This window comes from Symphalangus syndactylus, chromosome 16, assembly GCF_028878055.3.
Source record: "Symphalangus syndactylus isolate Jambi chromosome 16, NHGRI_mSymSyn1-v2.1_pri, whole genome shotgun sequence".
NCBI lineage: Eukaryota > Metazoa > Chordata > Mammalia > Primates > Hylobatidae > Symphalangus > Symphalangus syndactylus.
The window spans coordinates 68328823-68348343 of NC_072438.2; the positions used below are offsets into that span (position 1 = coordinate 68328823).

The following is a 19521-nucleotide window of genomic DNA, read 5'->3' on the forward strand; positions in this document are numbered from 1 at the left end:
TCCACAGTGTGATGGTATTAAAAGGTGGTGCCTTCGGGAGGTAATTTGATCTTGAGGGCGGAGCCCTCATAAATGGGATTAGCACCCTTGTAAATGGAACCTCAGAGAGCTCTCCTGTCCTCTTCTGCCATGCAAGGCTACATCAAGAAGACAGCAATCTGAAGCCTGGAAGAGGGCACTAAACAGAATCCAACCATGCTGGCATCCTGATCTCAGACCTCCAGCCTCTGTAACTATAAGAAGTAACTTTTTATTCTTTATAAACCACCCAGCTTGTGGTAATTTGTTAGAGCAGACTTAACTATTCTTTCCCCCACTGAATTGCCTTTGTACATCTATCAGCAATTAGTTATGTATATATGTGTTGGTCTATTTCTGGGCACTTTATTCCATTCCATTGATCTGTTTGTCTGTATTAATGCCAATATCTCACTGTCTTAGTTTCTGTAACTTTATAATAAGTCTTGACACCGAGTAGTGTTAGTCCTCTATATTGTTTTTTCTCAAAATTATTTTGGCTATTCTAAGTCCTTTGCATTTCCATATGATTATTTATTTATTTATTTACTTTCCACCTTGGTTGAATGCCATCCATATGACTTTAGAACCAATTTGTCAATTTCTATTAAAATGTCTGCTGAAATTTTGATTGGGATTGTGTTGAATCTACAGATCAATTTAGAAAAAATTGCAATTGTAAAAATATTGAGTCTTTCAACTCATGAACAGATAATGTATCTCAATTTAGGTCTTTAATTGTTTTTTTTAGGCAATGTTTTGCAGTTTCAATGTATAGGTCTTTCAAGTATTTTGTCAGATTTATACAAGAAATGCATTTCCTATTTCTTGATACTATTGTAAGTGGTATTGTCTTATTTCAATTTCTAATTGTTTGTTGATACGATATAGAAATACAATTCAATTTGTGCATCAATCTTATATCATGCCACCTGGCTAAACTCATTTATTCATTCAAGTAGTCTTTTTGTAGATGACATTATATTTTCTACATAAAGGGCCATATCGTTTGAAAAAAAAATCTACTTCAACCTTTTCAATCTGGATAACTTTTATTCCTTTTTCTTGACTTATTGCATTGACTAGAACAGTACAATGTTGACTTGAACTGGTGAGAACAGACATCCTTTTCTTTTTTCTTATCTTGGGGAGAAATTATTCGGTCTTTCATCATTATGTGTGAGGTTAGATGTAGGTTGTTCATCGATGCTCTTTATAAGGTTGAGGAATTTCCTTCTATTTCTAATTTGTTGAGTGTTCTAAAATCACCATAAATAAAAATTGCCTTCTTTCTTGCATTGTTCCTGATATGGAATCTACTGTTATCTTTATTTTTGCTCTTCTATGTATAGCATGTGTTTTCTATCAGAGTGCTTTTAAGACTTTCCCTTTGTCACAGGTTTTGAATAATTTGATTGTGCTGTGTGGGTTTGAAACTTTCATCAAACTTGAAATAATTTTAGTCATCATTTTTTCAAATACTTTCTCTGCCCCTTCCCACTCTCATCCTTCTGAGTGATTCTGATTAAACATATATAAATCCACTTGAAGCTGTCCAATAGTACACTGATGTTTTGTTCATTTTTATAAACATCTATTTTCTCTATATATTACATTTTGGATAGTGCCTATCACTCTGTCTGAAAATTCACTACTTTTTTTCTTTTCTTATGTTCAATCTTCTGTGAATCTCATCCAGTGAATTTTTCATCTCAGAAACTGTAGTTCTCATCTCTTGATGTTCTATTTGTTTTTTAAAAACATCTTTTGTGTCTCTGTTTAACATTTTTGCCTGTAAGCAATACAGTTGTAATCACTGTTTTGTCTGTTATTTCTTCCATGTATCTAGATCTGTGTTTATTTTGGTTGATTGCTTTTTTCCTATTATAGGTTATGTTTTTCTTTATCCCTAGTAATAATTGGCAGGCCTGGTAATTTTTAATTGGATGTAAGCAATTGGGAATTTTTATTTGTTCGTTTGTTTTTGTTTTTTTTCTTTTAATTTTTTTAGTTCTGGAGTACATGTGCAGGATATGCAGGTTTGTTACGTAAGTAAATGTGTGCCATGGTGGTTTGCTGCACCTACAAATCCATCACCTAAGTATTAAGTCCAGCGTGCATTAGCTGTTTTTCGTAATGTTCTGTCTCCTCTCATCCCAACCCCCAACAGGCGCCAGTGTGTATTGTTCCCCTCCCTGTGTCCATGTGTTCTCATTGGTCAGCTCCCAATTATAAGTGAGAATATGTGGTGTTTGGTTTTCTGTTCCTGCATTAGTTTGCTGAAGATAATGGCTTCCATCTTCATCCATGTCCCTGCAGAGGACATGATCTCATTCCTGTTTATGGCTGCATAGTATTCCATAGTGTATATGTACCACATTTTCCTTATCTAGTCTATTGTTGATGGACAAAGACATAAATAGACACTTCTGAAAAGAAGACATTCATGTTGCCAATAAACATATGAAAAAAAGCTCAACATCACTGATTATTAGAGAAATGCAAATAAAAACCACAATGAGTTACCATCTCATCCCAGTCAGAATGGTGACTGGCAGATGCTGGCAAGGTTGCAGAGAAATAGGAACACTTTTACTTTGTTGGTGTGAATGGAAATTAGTTCAACCATTGTGAAAGATGGTGTGGTGATTCCTTAAAGATCTAGCACCAGAAATACCATTTGACCCAGCAATCACATTACTCAGTATAAACCCAAAGCGACTGGGAATTTTACCTTGTTGCAGCTTTATATCTCCGTAAATATTCTTGTGTTTTTGTTTTAGTTCATTTTCATGCCACAAATAAAGACATATCTAAGACTGAGTAATTTATAAAGGAAAGAGGTTTATATATATGCATATATTAGATATGCAAATAAAGACATATCTAAGACTGAGTAATTTATAAATGAAAGAGGTTTAATTGAGTCACATTTTGCTGCGATGGGGATACCTCAGGAAACTTACATTCATGGTGGAAGGAGAAGCAAACATATCCTTCTTCACATGGCAGCAGCAAGGAAAAGTGCCAAGCAAAAGGGGGAAAAGCCCCTCATAAACCATCAGATCTCATAGAACTCACTGACAATCATGAGAAAAGCATGGGAGTAACAGCCCCCATGATTAAATTACCTCCCACTGGGTCCCTCCCATGACATGTAGGGATTATGGGAACTACAGTTCAAGATGAGATTTGGGTGGAGATACAGCCAAACCAAATCAGCTTTGTTCTGGGACACAGTTAATGTATATGAAAATAGTTCAATCCTTTCAGGTTTTGGTTTCATGATTTATTAAATGGGACAAGAGCAGTCCTTGTATTACAATGCTAATTATCTCCTACTACCAAGACAAGACCTTTCTGGGTATTCTACCAAATGCCTTATGAATCATGAGGTTTTCCAGTGTGATTTCTGGGTACAAGCACGATGCTGACTCTGTGTGAATGCCAGACACTGTTACCTCTGTCCTTCCAGGTGATTCTGTTCCTGGCCTCAGGTAGTTTCCTTCCATGCATGTGCTAATTATTGCTCAGCTGAAAACTCAAAGGAAGCTACAGATCTTCAGATAGCTTGCCTGGTAGACTTTCCAGTGACTCTTGTCACTTTATTCACTCCCAACTTTTAGCTCTATTTCTAGTCAGGGAGTCTTCCAGGCTCCACTTGGCTTCTGCCTCCCTGCACTACAGACTGGACTCTCTCTCTCAAAACAGCAAACCGGGGTAATCACAGGACTCACCTCATTCATCTCCTGTCTTTCAGGAATCACTGTTTTTGTCTGATATCCAGTGTCTTGAAAACCATTGTTTCATATACTTTTAAAATTTATTGGTTAAGGTGAGAGGGTAAATCTGGTCTTCTTCTCTGTCTTGGCTGGAAGTGTAATTTGATCATAGAATATTTATTTGGAGAATGAGAACAGCTACTATTCATTAGAAAGAAAAAGAAAGGGAAAGAAGAGAAAAAAGAAGAAAGAGAGAGAGAAAGAAAGTTTTAAACAAGAAAGGAAAAAGGAAGTAACGAAGGTTTTAAACAACTGCTTGTTAGGAAGCAGCAAAAGGAGAAAAAATTGTATAGTTTTTCATGAAGCTAAATTTATTTAATTTAAGTTGCAATTCTTTATACTGAGATGATCTATTTGCTACTTTTTGTGTGTCAAAACGTCTTTCATTTTGTTTTTTACCTTGCACAATTAAAACTGGTAATTCTTCTAACTAAAAAGATTATTGACCTCTCAAATTCCAAAGTCTAGAAAAGAGTGGTTGAAATTCAGGGGCTTTTAAAGTCTTAAAAGCAGTCTGAGAGAAAACACATGCTATATACAGAAGAGTAAAGATAAAGATAACAAGATTCCATATCAGAAACAACGCCAAGAAAGAAGGCAATTTTTTAAAAAAACAGGTAGGTGAGAAATTGATTTCTGAGGAGATAAAAAACTGAGAGCTCTTTGAAAGTTGTTGCTGTTGTATCTCTATTTATCATTTTATTTCCAGTGTCCAGCACATAGCTGGCACTAAACATACGGTTGTTGAGTGAATTAATGAATTTGGTGCCTAACAACATAACACCCTAGGTCTGGCAGGCCCGGGAATTTTCCAGTGCAGCTCTCCTCTTAATTGATCTCCTTTATTAAAGTGGAAACAGTGTGACTAATTGGCTTTGACACAGGCTAATTTCCCCAGGTCACTGATGTGGCTGTCACATACCCCTCAGTAAACAAGCTGTTGCGCAAGGCACCTGAGGCAGGGTCTTGGATCATGACAACACAGCTAGGGAAAGAGGAAAGAGTACAGCATTAACTGGTGAATCTGTGAATATCTGACAGCATAGACACAAAACTTGCAAAGAATTGACCAAGCAGGTATCTCCTGTGGGTTACAGCACCGTTTGCTCATCAGAATCACTTGGGTTGCTTTTAAGACATATAGAATCTGTACACAGAGAGATTCACACTCAATTATTCTGGGATGGGGCAAAATTGGAAATTGAAACATTTTTAAAGCTCTCAGTTATTCTCTTGTGCAGCTAGAATTACAAGTCACTGCATCAAGCCAACAAATGAATAATCCCAATCCTTCTATCTTTGATGATTTCACCAATTAAAAAAGTGTCCTATTTTCTGGCATGGTGCTACCAGTAGAAGGTATGCATTAGAAGAACCCAAATATCAGCAAATATGAAACACTTCATTTTGGTGCCCATTTTTCTCTTATAAGTTCCCATTCATGTTCTATAGCAGGAAAATAGTGCAATCTGTTAAGCACTGGTCTAATGTAATATATCTGTAGTCAAATTCAAGTATTATCATTTCAATTACTATCCAGTTCAAAATTCTCTCTTCACACTGCCTTCACTCCCTGCATTCAACTGCAATTCAAACTGCATTCAACTCTTGGTGAATTTCCAGGGAGGGAATCTCATGTCTGACTTCTTGTGAAGGCAACAGGGAGAGGGGAAGATGAGGAAGAATGAGCTAACTGATGCAGGCAGTGGGGCAGGTGGAAGTGGAATAGCTGATTTCAGTCACCTCTCCGCTGATTGCAGCTGCCAATGTCATCACCCAGTCTGGTCGATGGGTACCACTTGCTGGCTCAGTGATCCTTGGATGCCTATGGCATTCCGACATTCACTTCAGCTTCATCCAATCTCAGGATAGTGGTCTACCATGAGCCTCTGCAGATGGGATTCCTTCATGTCCACCCAAACTTTACAAGGCATGGGGCAAATGGAGGCCCCATACCCTAAGTATATATTTTTAAGAATTATAAATCAAACTAACAAATTGCTAAATGAAATATGTCCTGTCATCCTCACTTGACAAACATACCTTTATGAGGACAAATTAGAAAAATATATGTACAGCCCAGAATTAGCAAAATATCAAAGACTATTGAATTTAATTTGTTTTGCATGTACCTGGGCGTTCTCTTCATGGGCTGGCAATGTTTGGATGAGTAATAATTCAGAAATTAGTATGTACTCACTTGCTGGAATTAAAATTTTTTGGTCATCATTTCTAGCAAAGTCACTAATTATGTTGATAAAATTAATATTTTCATATATAACTTGTATTCTTGAGTCAGCAGTGATCAAATGGATTAAAAGTTAAATGTAATTATATTAAAAATATATGCAATTTGAATGCATTAAGAAAATTTAAATTGGAGTAAACATAAACAAATATAAATAAATTTACTTTCCCTACATTTCTGAATAATTAAGATTTCATCTAAAATATTCAAGATTTATTAAAATTAAAAAGCCTATTTTATAAAAAAACTATTTGCAATTCTAGGATTTAATTTCTATCAAATTGCCATAGTAAAGAACAGGAATTATGCTTCATGCATATAACTAGACCTACATATATACGTATTTAAGCATAATATGAACAATACTGCTATGCTCTTCACACTCCAAAGCAGCCTCTGTAGCAGCATAGCCCACAGACCTTCAGAGTTTTGCATATACCATCTTTTATTTACAGGATCTAATGCAAGTGGAGATTTCCCTGGGGCCTGCATAATGTCAGCTGGGAGAGCAAATATTTAGAGTTTTAGGTTGGTCTGTGCCAGCTCTGAGCTCTGATCTCAGACCCAGAATGGCAGCAATACATGTTCTTTAGTAAATATATTTGTTGGCAAATGCAGGACCCTGTAAAGCATGGGGTCCAGGACAGGGGACCCTTTAGCCTGAGACTAATATTGCTACTGAGTCCCTTTGCTTCCTGTGTGTCCAGGGAATGGAAGTTTGCTTAGCAATTCAACCGGCCAGTCAGCTATCTTACGGGGCCTCTGGGGCCCCAAGAATCTTAGACTCCCTATTACAACCACCTTGGGTCCTTGAAGAACTGGGAGGTAATTTGTGCCCTCTCCTGACTTGTTCTGCCCCCGTTTCTGAGGCCCTCTGCCTATGTCCAAAGCTGTCTGGTGGCCTTTGCCTGGGGCTTGGCATGTGCCAACGGGTTCTGCCACTTGGCACACTCCAAACGAGAAACTGGGGACAGTCCCTATGTTCAGATGTACCCTTGAGCTTTGCAGGATTGTCTCTAGGGATCCTCTCTATGAGGAACCATGGCAAATGATCCCCTTTCTCAAGGAGAGACAGAGAATAGAATGACTCTAATATCCCAAGATGTCTTCAAGAAGTCTCCCCAGTCTTACTCCTAAATCACTTCTAAATCACCACCTTTGGCAGGTAGGAGGAAGGCAAATGACTTCTCCTGATACACTCCAGTGTTTTTGTATCCTGCCTGGCATAGTCCTCATGGAGCCTACACATTCATATCTATGTCTATTCCTGTGACCCAGGAATGAGTTTGTAGCAAGGAGAAAAATGTAAATTGAGGTCTCAGTTATTGTCATGGTTAATAGCTTATGAACTTCTCCAGAACTTATCTTTGGTGGGAAGATGACAAGAGGCAAAAATGTCTTCCTAAAATAGCTTTGAGAAGTTGCTATAACTGGCTAGATGACTGGCCTGAATCAACAAGTAATATCTGTGATATTAGAAAACAAAACCCCACCTTTCCACAAAACCTCTGGAAGGATACTTCAAATTTTTTTTAATTTTTGTGGGTACACAGTAGGTGTATATATTTATGGAGTACATTAGAAGGATACTTTAAAATGTGATTCTTCTTTACTGCTATTTGTTTAGTTGAGAGGGTCCCTAAAAATCCCTGGGAAAAATGTTGTAATCTTGCCACTCAGAGTGATCTTCCCCAGATTTACCACTTTCATTAGCGGTGATATCTTCATTGATATCCAGAAACTAAAAGAATTGGAAGAGAAGTCTTCATAATGTAGCATTCTTCATTCAAGTACGAATTCTGTTCAGGCAAGCCAGATGTTAAAAATCTTTGCTTTTCCCAAGCATCTCTTTGGCAGGATTGAAGAAAAAATAACTGAATATAATTTTTATCACTGTGCCATTAAGATAGTGTCTGCTTTTAAAATAGGAGTTTGGGAAAATGTGCTTTTCAAATTCAACTTTGGCATCAATATCCCGGGCTGGGGGGCCAAGAGGATGATAGGAATTGCTGTGTGTCAGATCCTCTCTATTTTGTATTCTGTTTTGATGTAAGGAGTCATTAGGTATGGTCCTACATGTTGAGGGGAAAATTAATCTACTGTGTCCGATCGTGGCAAGGCTCCAAGCATCAGCTCACTGCTCTCCCAGCTCCCAAACTCTCATCAATTACCCTGCTCACTCATTTCAGCAGCACCCAGAAGCTGGAAGGTGTTAGGACAAATGGCAGAAAGAACAAAAGCATTTTAAGTGGAAAGTGTGACAGATATTTTACTTCTTATAAGTATTTTACGTTAGACATTAAATTTTCTTTTAAAAAAAATATGAGGACTTGTCTGGATTGTGAAGCACCTAGATGTATCAATCCATCCCTGCAGACTTCCATCTTGTATCAATATTAAAAAATCTCTGCATCTCACAAGCTTCTGACTAAAAATCAAGGTAATGTGCGCATTGAATGCCTAAATTACTGTGGCTTAAGTTCCCAGCAGGTTGATTTTGAAACATTATCCCCCCTCGATTGAAGTTCAGTCTAGAGTTTTGTGCCATGTCCTAGAAATTAGCTCCAATCAAGTCTATGGGGATTAGATTTAAGAATGAGGAGCTCACACTTTGGCCCAAGGGCGAGTCAGTGAGTGCACATCTCAGGATGGGTGTACTTCATCTTTTTTCTGTGTGTGAAGCACTCAGATCATCCTCCTGTCATCTTTGGATGCACCAATTTCTGAGTCCCGTCCCAAAGCCTCCCCTTTCAGGTAGGTGAGCACTTTTCTAACCCTTGCAATCTCTCCTTTCACCTCCATTCTCTTCCACTAGATTTCCAGCCCGTGGCTGTCCTCTTTGGTTTGGCTGAATTAAAATGTCTAGCCAATTTTAAGGAAGCTTCCATGTCTATGTTTATAGTTCATTAAATTTTAACAACTCACAGTGCTGTCCAAAAGAAATAGAATGTGCACCACAAATATATATCACCTACGTAATTTTACATTTTCATGTAGTCACATTAAAAAACTAAGATGAAGGCTGTGTGGGGTGGTTCATGCCTGTAATCCCAGCACTTTGGGAGGCCGAGGCAGGTGGATCACCTGAGGCAGGAGTTCGAGACCAGCCTGGCCAACATGGTGAAACCTCGTCTCTACTGAAAATACAGAAATTAGCTGGGTGTGATAGTGCATGCTTGTAATCCCAGCTACTTAGGAGGCCGAGGCAGGAGAATTGCTTGAACTCGGGAGGCGGAGGTTGCAGTGAGCCAAGATCGCACCATTGCACACTCCAGCCTGGGCAACAGAGCAAGACTCCATCTTAAAAAAAAAAGTAAGATGAAACAGGTACAATTAATTTTGATAATATATTTTTGTTTAATCCAAATATATCCAAAATCTTATTTCAGCACTTAGCCCAATATAAACATTAGTAACAAGGATAAGTTTCCCAGGAAGATTAATCAGATAGCTAGTAGTCTGAGTTTCAGAAGGTCATGATTTTCTCTCTCATTGCTTTAAAATATTTTTAAACATTTATTAGGTTTGCTTTGAGAAGACAGAGAGAAAAAGAGTGGCAAAGAGCTCTTTCAGTCTCTATTCTTTTTTTTAGTCTTTTTAAGGCATTTGGAAATTTTCTCATGATGCATTTACAAAAATTCTGGCATAAATTCCTGTCTAAATAAAAATGTCCCTCTAGCAAATGTGGTCAACTGCGTTAACTGAGTTGTCTCCATAAATCCTCTTGGATTCTTTCCCAAGAAACAAAGTTTACTACTGTAGTAATCTTTTCAGTGTAAGACAGCCCACAGTTTCATCTCTAAGAAACTTAAGAATGAATATTCTAGAGGCAGAGCTACTCTAAGGGTATGCAAGGCCCAGGCAAATATTTGTTGTGTGGACCCTGCTTATCTAAATAATTTGAGTCACTCAAAGTTAGCACGTCAGCACCATTCCGTAGGCATACTCTCCCATGATCTCAGGAAAGAAACCCTTCTGCCAGTGGCGGGGGCAGTCTACTGGCCAGGCTCCTGGAACCAGTCTACCCTCCTGGAACCAAGGCCCTGGGATGACCCTGTACATTTGAGTCCTCGAGCTCCTGGAGGCATCTGGTTGTGCCCCATGCAGGGTAGAGTGTTGAGGAGGGAAGAAATAGAGGTTCTACCCTGGGCTCCAGTGCCACACCGGGAAGGCCCTGCCATCCCCAGTTGGTCACAGGCACTGGAAAAGATGGGAAATTTTGAGAAGGGCACTCCCAAGTACAGGGTCCTACTTGTCTAGGCCTAAGTGACTAGTATGCTAACTGCCATGGGACCTAGTTAAATAAGTGCACATGCATGTGGACAAAATTAAAAAAGAAAAAAAAAGTGCTTGGAGAAACAAAAGGAGGACTCGCAGCAGCAACATTGCAGATCCCACTTTAAAAGGAAATCTTTGGTTTTTACTATGCTTTGTTCAACCCAATACCATTTCTCATGTGCCATGAGCTGGGTATTATATAGTACATGCTTGATGAGCAGTGGTGAATAAGCATGCCCTCAAGATACTCTAGTGCTGTGTTTCTCAAGTCCAGGTGTCCATTAGAATCACATTGGAGAGCTTTTAAAACACTGTTGTTCTCAAGCTCCACCCCAAACCGATTTATTCAAATTTCCTGGGGTTGGGGCCCAAGCATCAGAATGTTTTAAAATTCTCCATGTTATTTTAATGTTCAGCCAGGCTTGAGAAGTCCCGGTCTAGTGAATGACTAGTCCTGGTCTCTCTCCTGCCTCTGTTTTCCATGGCCTCTGATCTAACCCAGCAGATGCTGAATCCCTTTAAGAATTTAGACTGGCTTGGGCTACCTTCTTTGGGTCCCCTCCCCCACTTTGTATGGGAGCTCTGTTTTCACTCTATTAAATCTTGAAACTGCAAACTCTTTTGGTCTGTGTTTGTTACAGCAAGAGCTGAGCTTTTGCTCACTGTCCACCACTGCTGTTCGCCGCCGTCGCAGACCCGTCACTGACTTCCATCCCTCTGGATCCAGCAGGGTGTCCGCTGTGCTTCTGATCCAGTGAGGCACCCATTGCCGCTCCCAATTGGGCTAACGGCTTGTCATTGTTCCTGCATGGCTAAGTGCCTGGATTGGTCTTAATTGAGCTGAACACTAGTCACTGGGTTCCATGGTTCTCTTCCATGACCCATGGTTTCTAATAGAGCTGTAACACTCACTGCATGGCCCAAGATTCCATTCCTTGGAATCCATGAGGCCAAGAACCCCAGGTCAGAGAATACGAGGCTTTCCACCATCTTGGAAGCAGCCCACCACCATCTTGGGAGCTCTGGGAGCAAGGACCCCCTGGTAACATTTGGTGACCTCCAAAGCGATGGGAAATGTTCCCCCCAAGGCAAAAACGCCCCTAAGATGTATTCTGGAGAACTGGGACCAATTTGACCCTCAGACACTAAGAAAGAAATGACTTGTATTCTTCTGCAGTACCGCCAGGCCACGATATCCTCATCAAGGGGCAGAAACCTGGCCTCCTGAGGGAAGAATAAATTATAACACCATCTTACAGCTAGACCTCTTTTGTAGAAAAGAGGACAAATGGAGTGAAGTGCCATATGTACAAACTTTCTTTTCATTAAGAGACAACTTAAAATTATGTAAAAAGTGTGATTTATGCCCTAGAGGAAGCCCTCAGAGTCTACCTCCCTACCCCAGCATCCCCTTGACTCCTTTCCCAACTAATAAGGACCCCCCTTCAACCCAAATGGTCCAAAAGGAGATAGACAAAGGGTAAACAATGAACCAAAGAGTGCCAATATTCCCTGATTATGCCCCCTGCAAGTGGTGGGAGGAGGAGAATTCAGCCCAGCCAGAGTGCATGTACCTTTTTCTCTCTGAGATTTGAAGCAAATTAAGATAGACCTAGGTAAATTCTCAGATAACCCGGATGGCTATATTGATGTTTTACAAGGGTTAGGACAATCCTTTGATCTGACATGGAGAGATATAATGTTACTGCGAGATCAGACACTAACCCCAAATGAGAGAAGTGCTGCCATAACTACAGCCTGAGAGTTTGGCGATCTCTGGTATCTCAGTCAGGTCAATGATAGGATGACAACAGAGGAAAGAAAATGATTCTTCACAGGCCATCAGGCAGTTCCCAGTGTAGACCCTCAATGGGACACAGAATCAGAACATGGAGATTGGTGCCGCAGACATTTGCTAACTTGCATGCTAGAAGGACTAAGGAAAACTAGGAAGAAGCCTGTGAATTATTCAATGATGTCCACTATAACACAGGGAAAAGAAGAAAATCCTACCACCTTTCTGGAGAGACTAAGGGAGGCATTGAGAAAGCATACCTCTCTGTCACCTGACTGTATTGAAGGCCAACTAATCTTAAAGGATAAGTTTATTACTCAGTCAGCTGCAGACATTAGAAAAAAACTTCAAAAGTCCGACTTAGGCCCAGAGCAAAACTTAGAAACCCTATTGAACTTGGCAACCTCGGTTTTTTATAATAGAGATCAGGAGGAGCAGGTGGAATGGGACAAACGGGATTGAAAAAAAGGCCACTGCTTTAGTCATAGCCCTCAGACAAGTGGACTTTGGAGGCTCTGGAAAACGGAAAAGCTGGGCAAATCAAATGCCTAATAGGGCTTGCTTCCAGTGCGGTCTACAAGGACACTTTAAAAAAGATTGTCCAAATAGAAATAAGCCGCCCCCTCGTCCATGCCCCTTATGTCAAGGGAATCACTGGAAGACCCACTGCCCCAGGGGATGAAGGTCCTCTGAGTCAGAAGCCACTAACCAGATGATCCAGCAGCAGGACTGAGGGTGCCCGGGGCAAGCACCAGCCTGTGCCATCACCCTCACTGAGCCCCGGGTATGCTTGACCATTGAGGGCCAGGAGGTTAACCATCTCCTGGACACTGGCGCAGCCCTCTCAGTCTTACTCTTCTGTCCCAGACAACTGTCGTCCAGATCTGTCACTATCCGAGGGGTCCTAGGAGAGCCAGTCACTAGATACTTCTCCCAGCCACTAAGTTGTGACTGGGGAACTTTACTCTTCTCACATGTTTTCTAATTATGCCTGAAAGCCCCACTCCTTTGTTAGGGAGAGACATTCTAGCAAAAGCAGGGGCCATTATACACCTGAATATAGGAGAAGGAACATCCGTTTGTTGTCCCCTGCTTGAGGAGGAATTAATCCTGAAGTTCTGGGCAACAGACTGTCCTGTTCAAGTTAAACTAAAGGATTCCGCCTCCTATCCCTACCAAAGGCAGTGCCCCCTTAGACCTGAGGCTCAACAAGGACTCCAAAAGATTGTTAAGGACCTAAAAGCCCAAGGCCTAGTCTTTATATGTCACAGAAAAAAACAGGAATAGCTCTAGAAGTGCTTACACAGGTCCAAGGGATGAGCTTGCAACCCGTGGCATTCCTGAGTAAGGAAATTGATGTAGTGGCAAAGGGTTGGCCTCATTGTTTATGGGTAGTGGCAGCAGTAGCAGTCTTAGTATCTGAAGCAGTTAAAATAATACAGGGAAGAGATCTTACTGTGTGGACATCTCATGATGTGAATGGCATACCCACTGTTAAAGGAGACTTGTGGCTGTCAGACAACCGTTTACTTAAATATCAGGCTCTATTACTTGAAGGGCCAGTGCTGCAACTGTGCACTTGTGCAACTCTTAACACAGCCACATTTCTTCCAGACAATGAAGAAAAGATTAGAACATAACTGTCAACAAGGAATCACTCAAACCTACGCCACTTGAGGAGACCTTCTAGAGGTTCCCTTGACTGATCCCAACCTCAACTTGTATACTGATGGAAGTTCCTTTGTAGAAAAAGGACTTTGAATAGCGGGGTATGCAGTGGTCAGTGATAATGAAATACTTGAAAGTAATCCCCTAACTCCAGGAACTAGCACTCAGCTGGCAGAACTAATAGCCCTCACTCGGGCACTAGAATTAGGAAAAGGAAAAAGGGTAAATATATATATACAGACCCTAAGTATGCTTACCTAGTCCTCCATGCCCACGCAGCAATATGGAGAGAAAGGGAATTCCTAACTTCTGAGGGAACACCTATCAAACATCAGGAAGCCATTAGGAGATTATTATTGGCTGTATAGAAACCTAAAGAGGTGGCAGTCTTACACTACTGGGGTCATCAGAAAGGAAAGGAAAGGGAAATAGAAGGGAACTGCCAAGCAGATATTGAAGCCAAAAGAGCTGCAAGACAAGACCCTCCATTAGAAATGCTTATAGAAGATTTGCAACCTACTCATCTGACAAAGGGCTAATATCCAGAATCTACAATGAACTCAAACAAATTTACAAGAAAAAAACAAACAACCCCATCAAAAAGTGGGCGAAGGACATGAACAGGCACTTCTCAAAAGAAGACATTTATGCAGCCAAAAAACATATGAAAAAATGCTCTTCATCGCTGGCCATCAGAGAAATGCAAATCAAAACTACAGTGAGATACCATCTCACACCAGTTAGAATGGCCATCATTAAAAAGTCAGGAAACAACAGGTGCTGGAGAGGATGTGGAGAAATAGGAACACTTTTACACTGTTGGTGGGACTGTAAACTAGTTCAACCATTGTGGAAGCCAGTGTGGCAATTCCTCAGGGATCTAGAGCTAGAAATACCATTTGACCCAGCCATCCCATTACTGGGTATATACCCAAAGGACTATAAATCATGCTGCTATAAAGACACATGCACACGTATGTTTATTGCGGCACTATTCACGATAGCAAAGAATTGGAACCAACCCAAATGTCCAACAACGATAGACTGGATTAAGAAAATGTGGCACATATACACCATGGAATACTATGCAGCCATAAAAAATGATGAGTTCATATCCTTTGTAGGGACATGGATGAAACTGGAAAACATCATTCTTAGTAAACTATCGCAAGGACAAAAAACCAAACACCGCATGTTCTCACTCACAGGTGGGAATTGAACAATGAGAACTCATGGACACAGGAAGGGGAACATCACACTCCAGGGACTGTTGTGGGGTGGGGGGAGGGGGAGGGACAGCATTAGGAGATATACCTAATGCTAAATGACTAGTTAATGGGTGCAGCGAAACAACATGGCACATGGATACATATGTAACAAACCTGCACATTGTGCACATGTACCCTAAAACCTAAAGTATAATAACTAAAAACAACAACAACAACAAAAAAAAAAAGAAATGCTTATAGAAGGATCCCTAGTATGGGGTAACCCCCTACAGGAAACCAAGCCCCAGTACTCAGCAGGAGAAATAGAATGGAGAACCACACAAGGACATAGTTTCTTCCCCTCAGGATGGCTAGCCACCAAAGGAGGAAAAATACTTTTGCCTGCAGCTAAGCAATGGAAATTACTTAAAACCCTTCACCAAACCTTTCACTTAGACATTGATAGCACCCATCAGGTGGCCAAATTATTATTTACTGGACCAGGCCTTTTCAAAACTATCAAGCAGATAGTCAGGGCCTGTGAAGTGTGCCAAAGAAATAATCCCCTGCACTGCAGGCCATACATTTCAATCCCCGTATCTTTAACCTCCTTGTTAAGTTTGTCTCTTCCAGAATCAAAGCTGTAAAACTACAAATGTTCTTCAAATGGAGCCCCAGATACAGCCCATGACTAAGATCTACCGCGGACCCCTGGACCGGCCTGTTAGCCCATGCTCCGATGTTAATGACATTGAAGGCACCCCTCCCAAGGAAATCTCAACTGCATGACCCTACTATGCCCCAATTCAGCAGGAAGCAGTTAGAGCAGTCGTCAACCTCCCAACAGCACTTGAGTTTTCCTGTTGAGAGCGGGGACTGAGAGACAGGACTAGCTGGATTTCCTAGGCTGACTAAGAATCCCTAAGCCTAGCTGGGAAGGTGACCGCACCCACCTTTAAACACGGGGCTTGCAACTTAGCTCACACCCAACCAATCAGGTAGTAAAGAGATCTCATTAAATTGCTAATTAGGCAAAACCAGGAGGTAAAGAAATAGCCAATCATCTATCACCTGAGAGCACAGTGGGAGGGACAATGATCGGGATATAAACCCAGGCTTTCAAGCCAGCAATGGCTACCCTCTTTGGGTCCCCTCCCTTTGTGTGGGAGCTCTGTTTTCACTCTATTAAATCTTGCAACTACCAAAAAAAAAAAAAAAAAAAAAAGAATTTAGGCTGGCTCTTACTGGGCTGTTTGCTTGGTCACTTCTTTCTGCTACTGGAGGTGGACAAGGTCTCTCCTGCGCCATTAATGAAACCGTCCAAGGACTGTTCACCAGCTGACTGTGGCAGACTAAGCCTGACATCACATCAGGTCACTGAGGAAATCACTTCTTTCATGATTCTTTCTGGCCCAGAGGCTAGAACCAGGTTGCCTCCAGTCTCAATGAATCAGCTTCCCAAACCATACACAGACTTTTTTGGAATGTGATAGCTCACCTGAAACAAATATGAAACCAAATTTTTGCCATGTTCTACTAAATAATATGGGTGCCTTAATTTTCTGTTAGCCTTGGGAATTTCAGTGAATAGGACTCTTCAAAATATAAAATACCTGCCTAATTCTAAACTCGAAATGATGTTTACAAAGTTTGTTTCAAGTGGGTTTCAAAAGAGGAAAAATATGTTTTTACTTAATAGTTTTTAGACAGTTCCCACTTATGTACACAACTCTATTTCATAATTTTAATTCCTTTTCCTAAAAAGGTTTTTCTCTCATATCAAGCATGACTGATGCTCTGCAATGCAATGCACATAATATTGTTTGTTATCTTCCAGGTTTGTAATTTTCTGGGGCTGCCAAATGCTGACTAAATTATTTGTAGTAGTCAGTTCCCAGTGGGGTTTCTCCTTTTGAGTTCAGACAGGACAGCTATCTCCATATTTTCATTGTATTTGTGTACCATCTTTTATGCTTTGTGTGATTTTAAACAGTATTTTATCTAGAACTGTATAAATCATAAAAATGACAAAATTTTAAACATGCAGTTAGTAACCCACAAAAATAAAGTCAGCATAAAAGAAAGCAAAAATACCTGTTTTTTTTTGGAGGAGAAGCAATTCTTTCTATATTCTTCTCTTTCTTTTTTTCTGTTTTTTTGGACGGGAAGAGTGTAGGTGGTTTCTTATGAAGCTCTTTCTCATGCAGCTGGAAAGCTCACCCAGCTGAAAGGCTGGCTGTCTCTCAGTTACAAAGCTGAAAAATTTCCTAAGATTGAGAGAAAATGGGAACGTGACGAAAGTCAAGAAAAATAAAGTCCACTTGTTTCTTGCTTGATGTTTATGCAGGTTTTAAAAAGATGACGTTAGAGCAAAATTCTACAAGGAGTTCTGGGCTTTGCTGTTGATGTAAATTTCAGCAGTTTGGCTCAGACAGGGTCTTAAGTGTGGTTTCATGAATTTGTTCTTCCAATGAAACTCACTGACCACCTCTGTGCCAGTCTCTGCTCCACACTTAGGACTTAATGTTAAATTGGACAAGGTCCTTGCCCTCAGCGAGTCTTCCTGTCATCTTGCAGAGGTGCCTATAATCTACAGGCCTCAAATTACGTGGATGAGAAACTGTATTTTACCAGTTTTCCCTGGAATCCTCACTGTATGGAGAGTTGACTTATCGCAAACAAAATCCCAACAGACTAATTATAAATCAGAATATGTAAGAGCTGGTACAAACCCTTTCACAACTCATTTCCTACTTACCTCCCAGGCCAATTCCACTTACCCTGATCTAGTGTCCCGCTTCCATCATGGTTCCTCCCCAGATCCCTGGGGAGAATATATATATATACACACACACATATATATGTTCTAAAATATAGATAGATAGATAGATGATAGATAGATAGATAGATAGATAGATAGATAGATGATAGATAGATAGATAGATAGATATTTAAGTCAGTACTTGCTATGCATGGAAAAAGAAGCTACTATCTAAACATCCAAATGACCTGTGCCTAGCATTGAGCTAGGTGTGGTTATCTCTTCGAATATAGACTATATAACGACTATAAGGTAAGTATTTTTATGCTCATTTCATGTAATGCGGAAATAGAAGCCTGTAGATGGTAAATTGACCAAAGTCATACAGCTAGCAAAGGGTGAGGCTCAGATTGCAGTAGGCTTGTCTGATTTCAGAGGCCTTCCAATTTCATGATCGTAATCTCATTATTAAGATCATCTTTCCCCTTAGGTCAGTAGCAGTTAATTTTTTCTACTTATTCCAGGTGTCAACTACTTACTTAAGGTCATCTAATTTACCCGTCCCAAACAATTTTTCAAAAAAAAGTCAAATGCATTTCTTCCATTTGGTTTCTTAACCATGGAAACAGCAGACATTTTCCCAACTTGGGGCATAATTTCCAGGATCCAAACATACCACAAGTTGGTTATTTCATCATGGTCCCATTGAGCAAAAAAAGGAAAAAGAAACCATAATATTTTTTCTTTTTTCCCTTCCTCCTTTCTTTCCTCCTTTCTTCTTTCTTGTTTCATTTCCTTTCTTCCTTCTATTCCTGGTTTACTAAGCACCATGTGCTAGACAAAGTGTACTCATATCTTGGTGTAAAAAAACAAATGCATACATATATCTATCAGGAAATAGGATATGTATAATAATAGAAATACACTCAAAATATAGTTCCAGCCTAGATGAGGATGTGATTAACTCCATTCTGGAGAACATGGAGCCAGAAAAATTTTCACAGAGAAGATGCTTGATCTAAACATTGAAGGATGAGTAAGCAAGAGAAAGGGTGGTTTAGGAAAAGAAGACAGAGTATAAAAACTTGGGGACATCTCTGGTGGCTACAAATTCCTATATTAGTGACCATTATTACAATATCAGAAGAAGAAAGAGGATATAGAAAGGTTAGAGCTGAGCAAATATTGTATTGCTGTTGTCAAACACTGTATTGCTAATGGCAAAGTATCCAAAACCAAGTATCCTGCTGCTCTCAGCCCTGTTACAGTGAAAGGTGAGATAGCTGCAGGAATGACAGCAAGCCAGTCCATGTTGCTGGAATGGCTTTTCTTTCCTGGAAATTATGATATGAAGTGCTTAATTTTTATCAGAATAATTTCTGTTTGTTATAAAAAAGTCAGTTGTCATAGTGCAAATTAGAGCAAGGCTGTATTTCAGAGCATTTATTTTCTGGCAAATATTTGTTTATATAGCTGACATTTCAAGATAAAATCTAAAAGTTACTTTTATGTCAGCATTATCACTCTTGTCATAACTTTATATTTTATGGCCAAAAAAAGTAGGTCTCTATTTGCTGTAAATCAACTTAAGTAGGCAAGTTATGAAAATTATAGTAAATGACTGTACATCCAGAACATAATATATTGTATTGTCTTTAAGCCATAGTAATTTAAATTTTCTGGTAACGGTAGACTAACTTGTTCCAGACCAGTTTTTTCACTGAGAGTAATTACGAAGTTCAACAAAATATAAGACATCTTTT

The 19521-nt window shown here is 39.9% G+C and overlaps 1 long non-coding RNA gene across 3 annotated transcripts in view; it reads right to left on the minus strand.

The window, feature by feature from the left end:
* The window catches only part of LOC134732755 (uncharacterized), a 151374-nt gene that overhangs the window by 52328 nt on the left and 79525 nt on the right, over positions 1 to 19521 (minus strand). For 2 of the 3 annotated variants that reach the window (XR_010116241.1, XR_010116239.1), the window contains exon 2: positions 17092 to 17264. This is a non-coding gene — a long non-coding RNA (uncharacterized lncRNA). Of the gene's footprint in view, positions 1 to 3755; positions 3986 to 17091; positions 17265 to 19521 lie in introns of those variants that run through there. The other variant, XR_010116240.1, reaches the window with a different exon arrangement.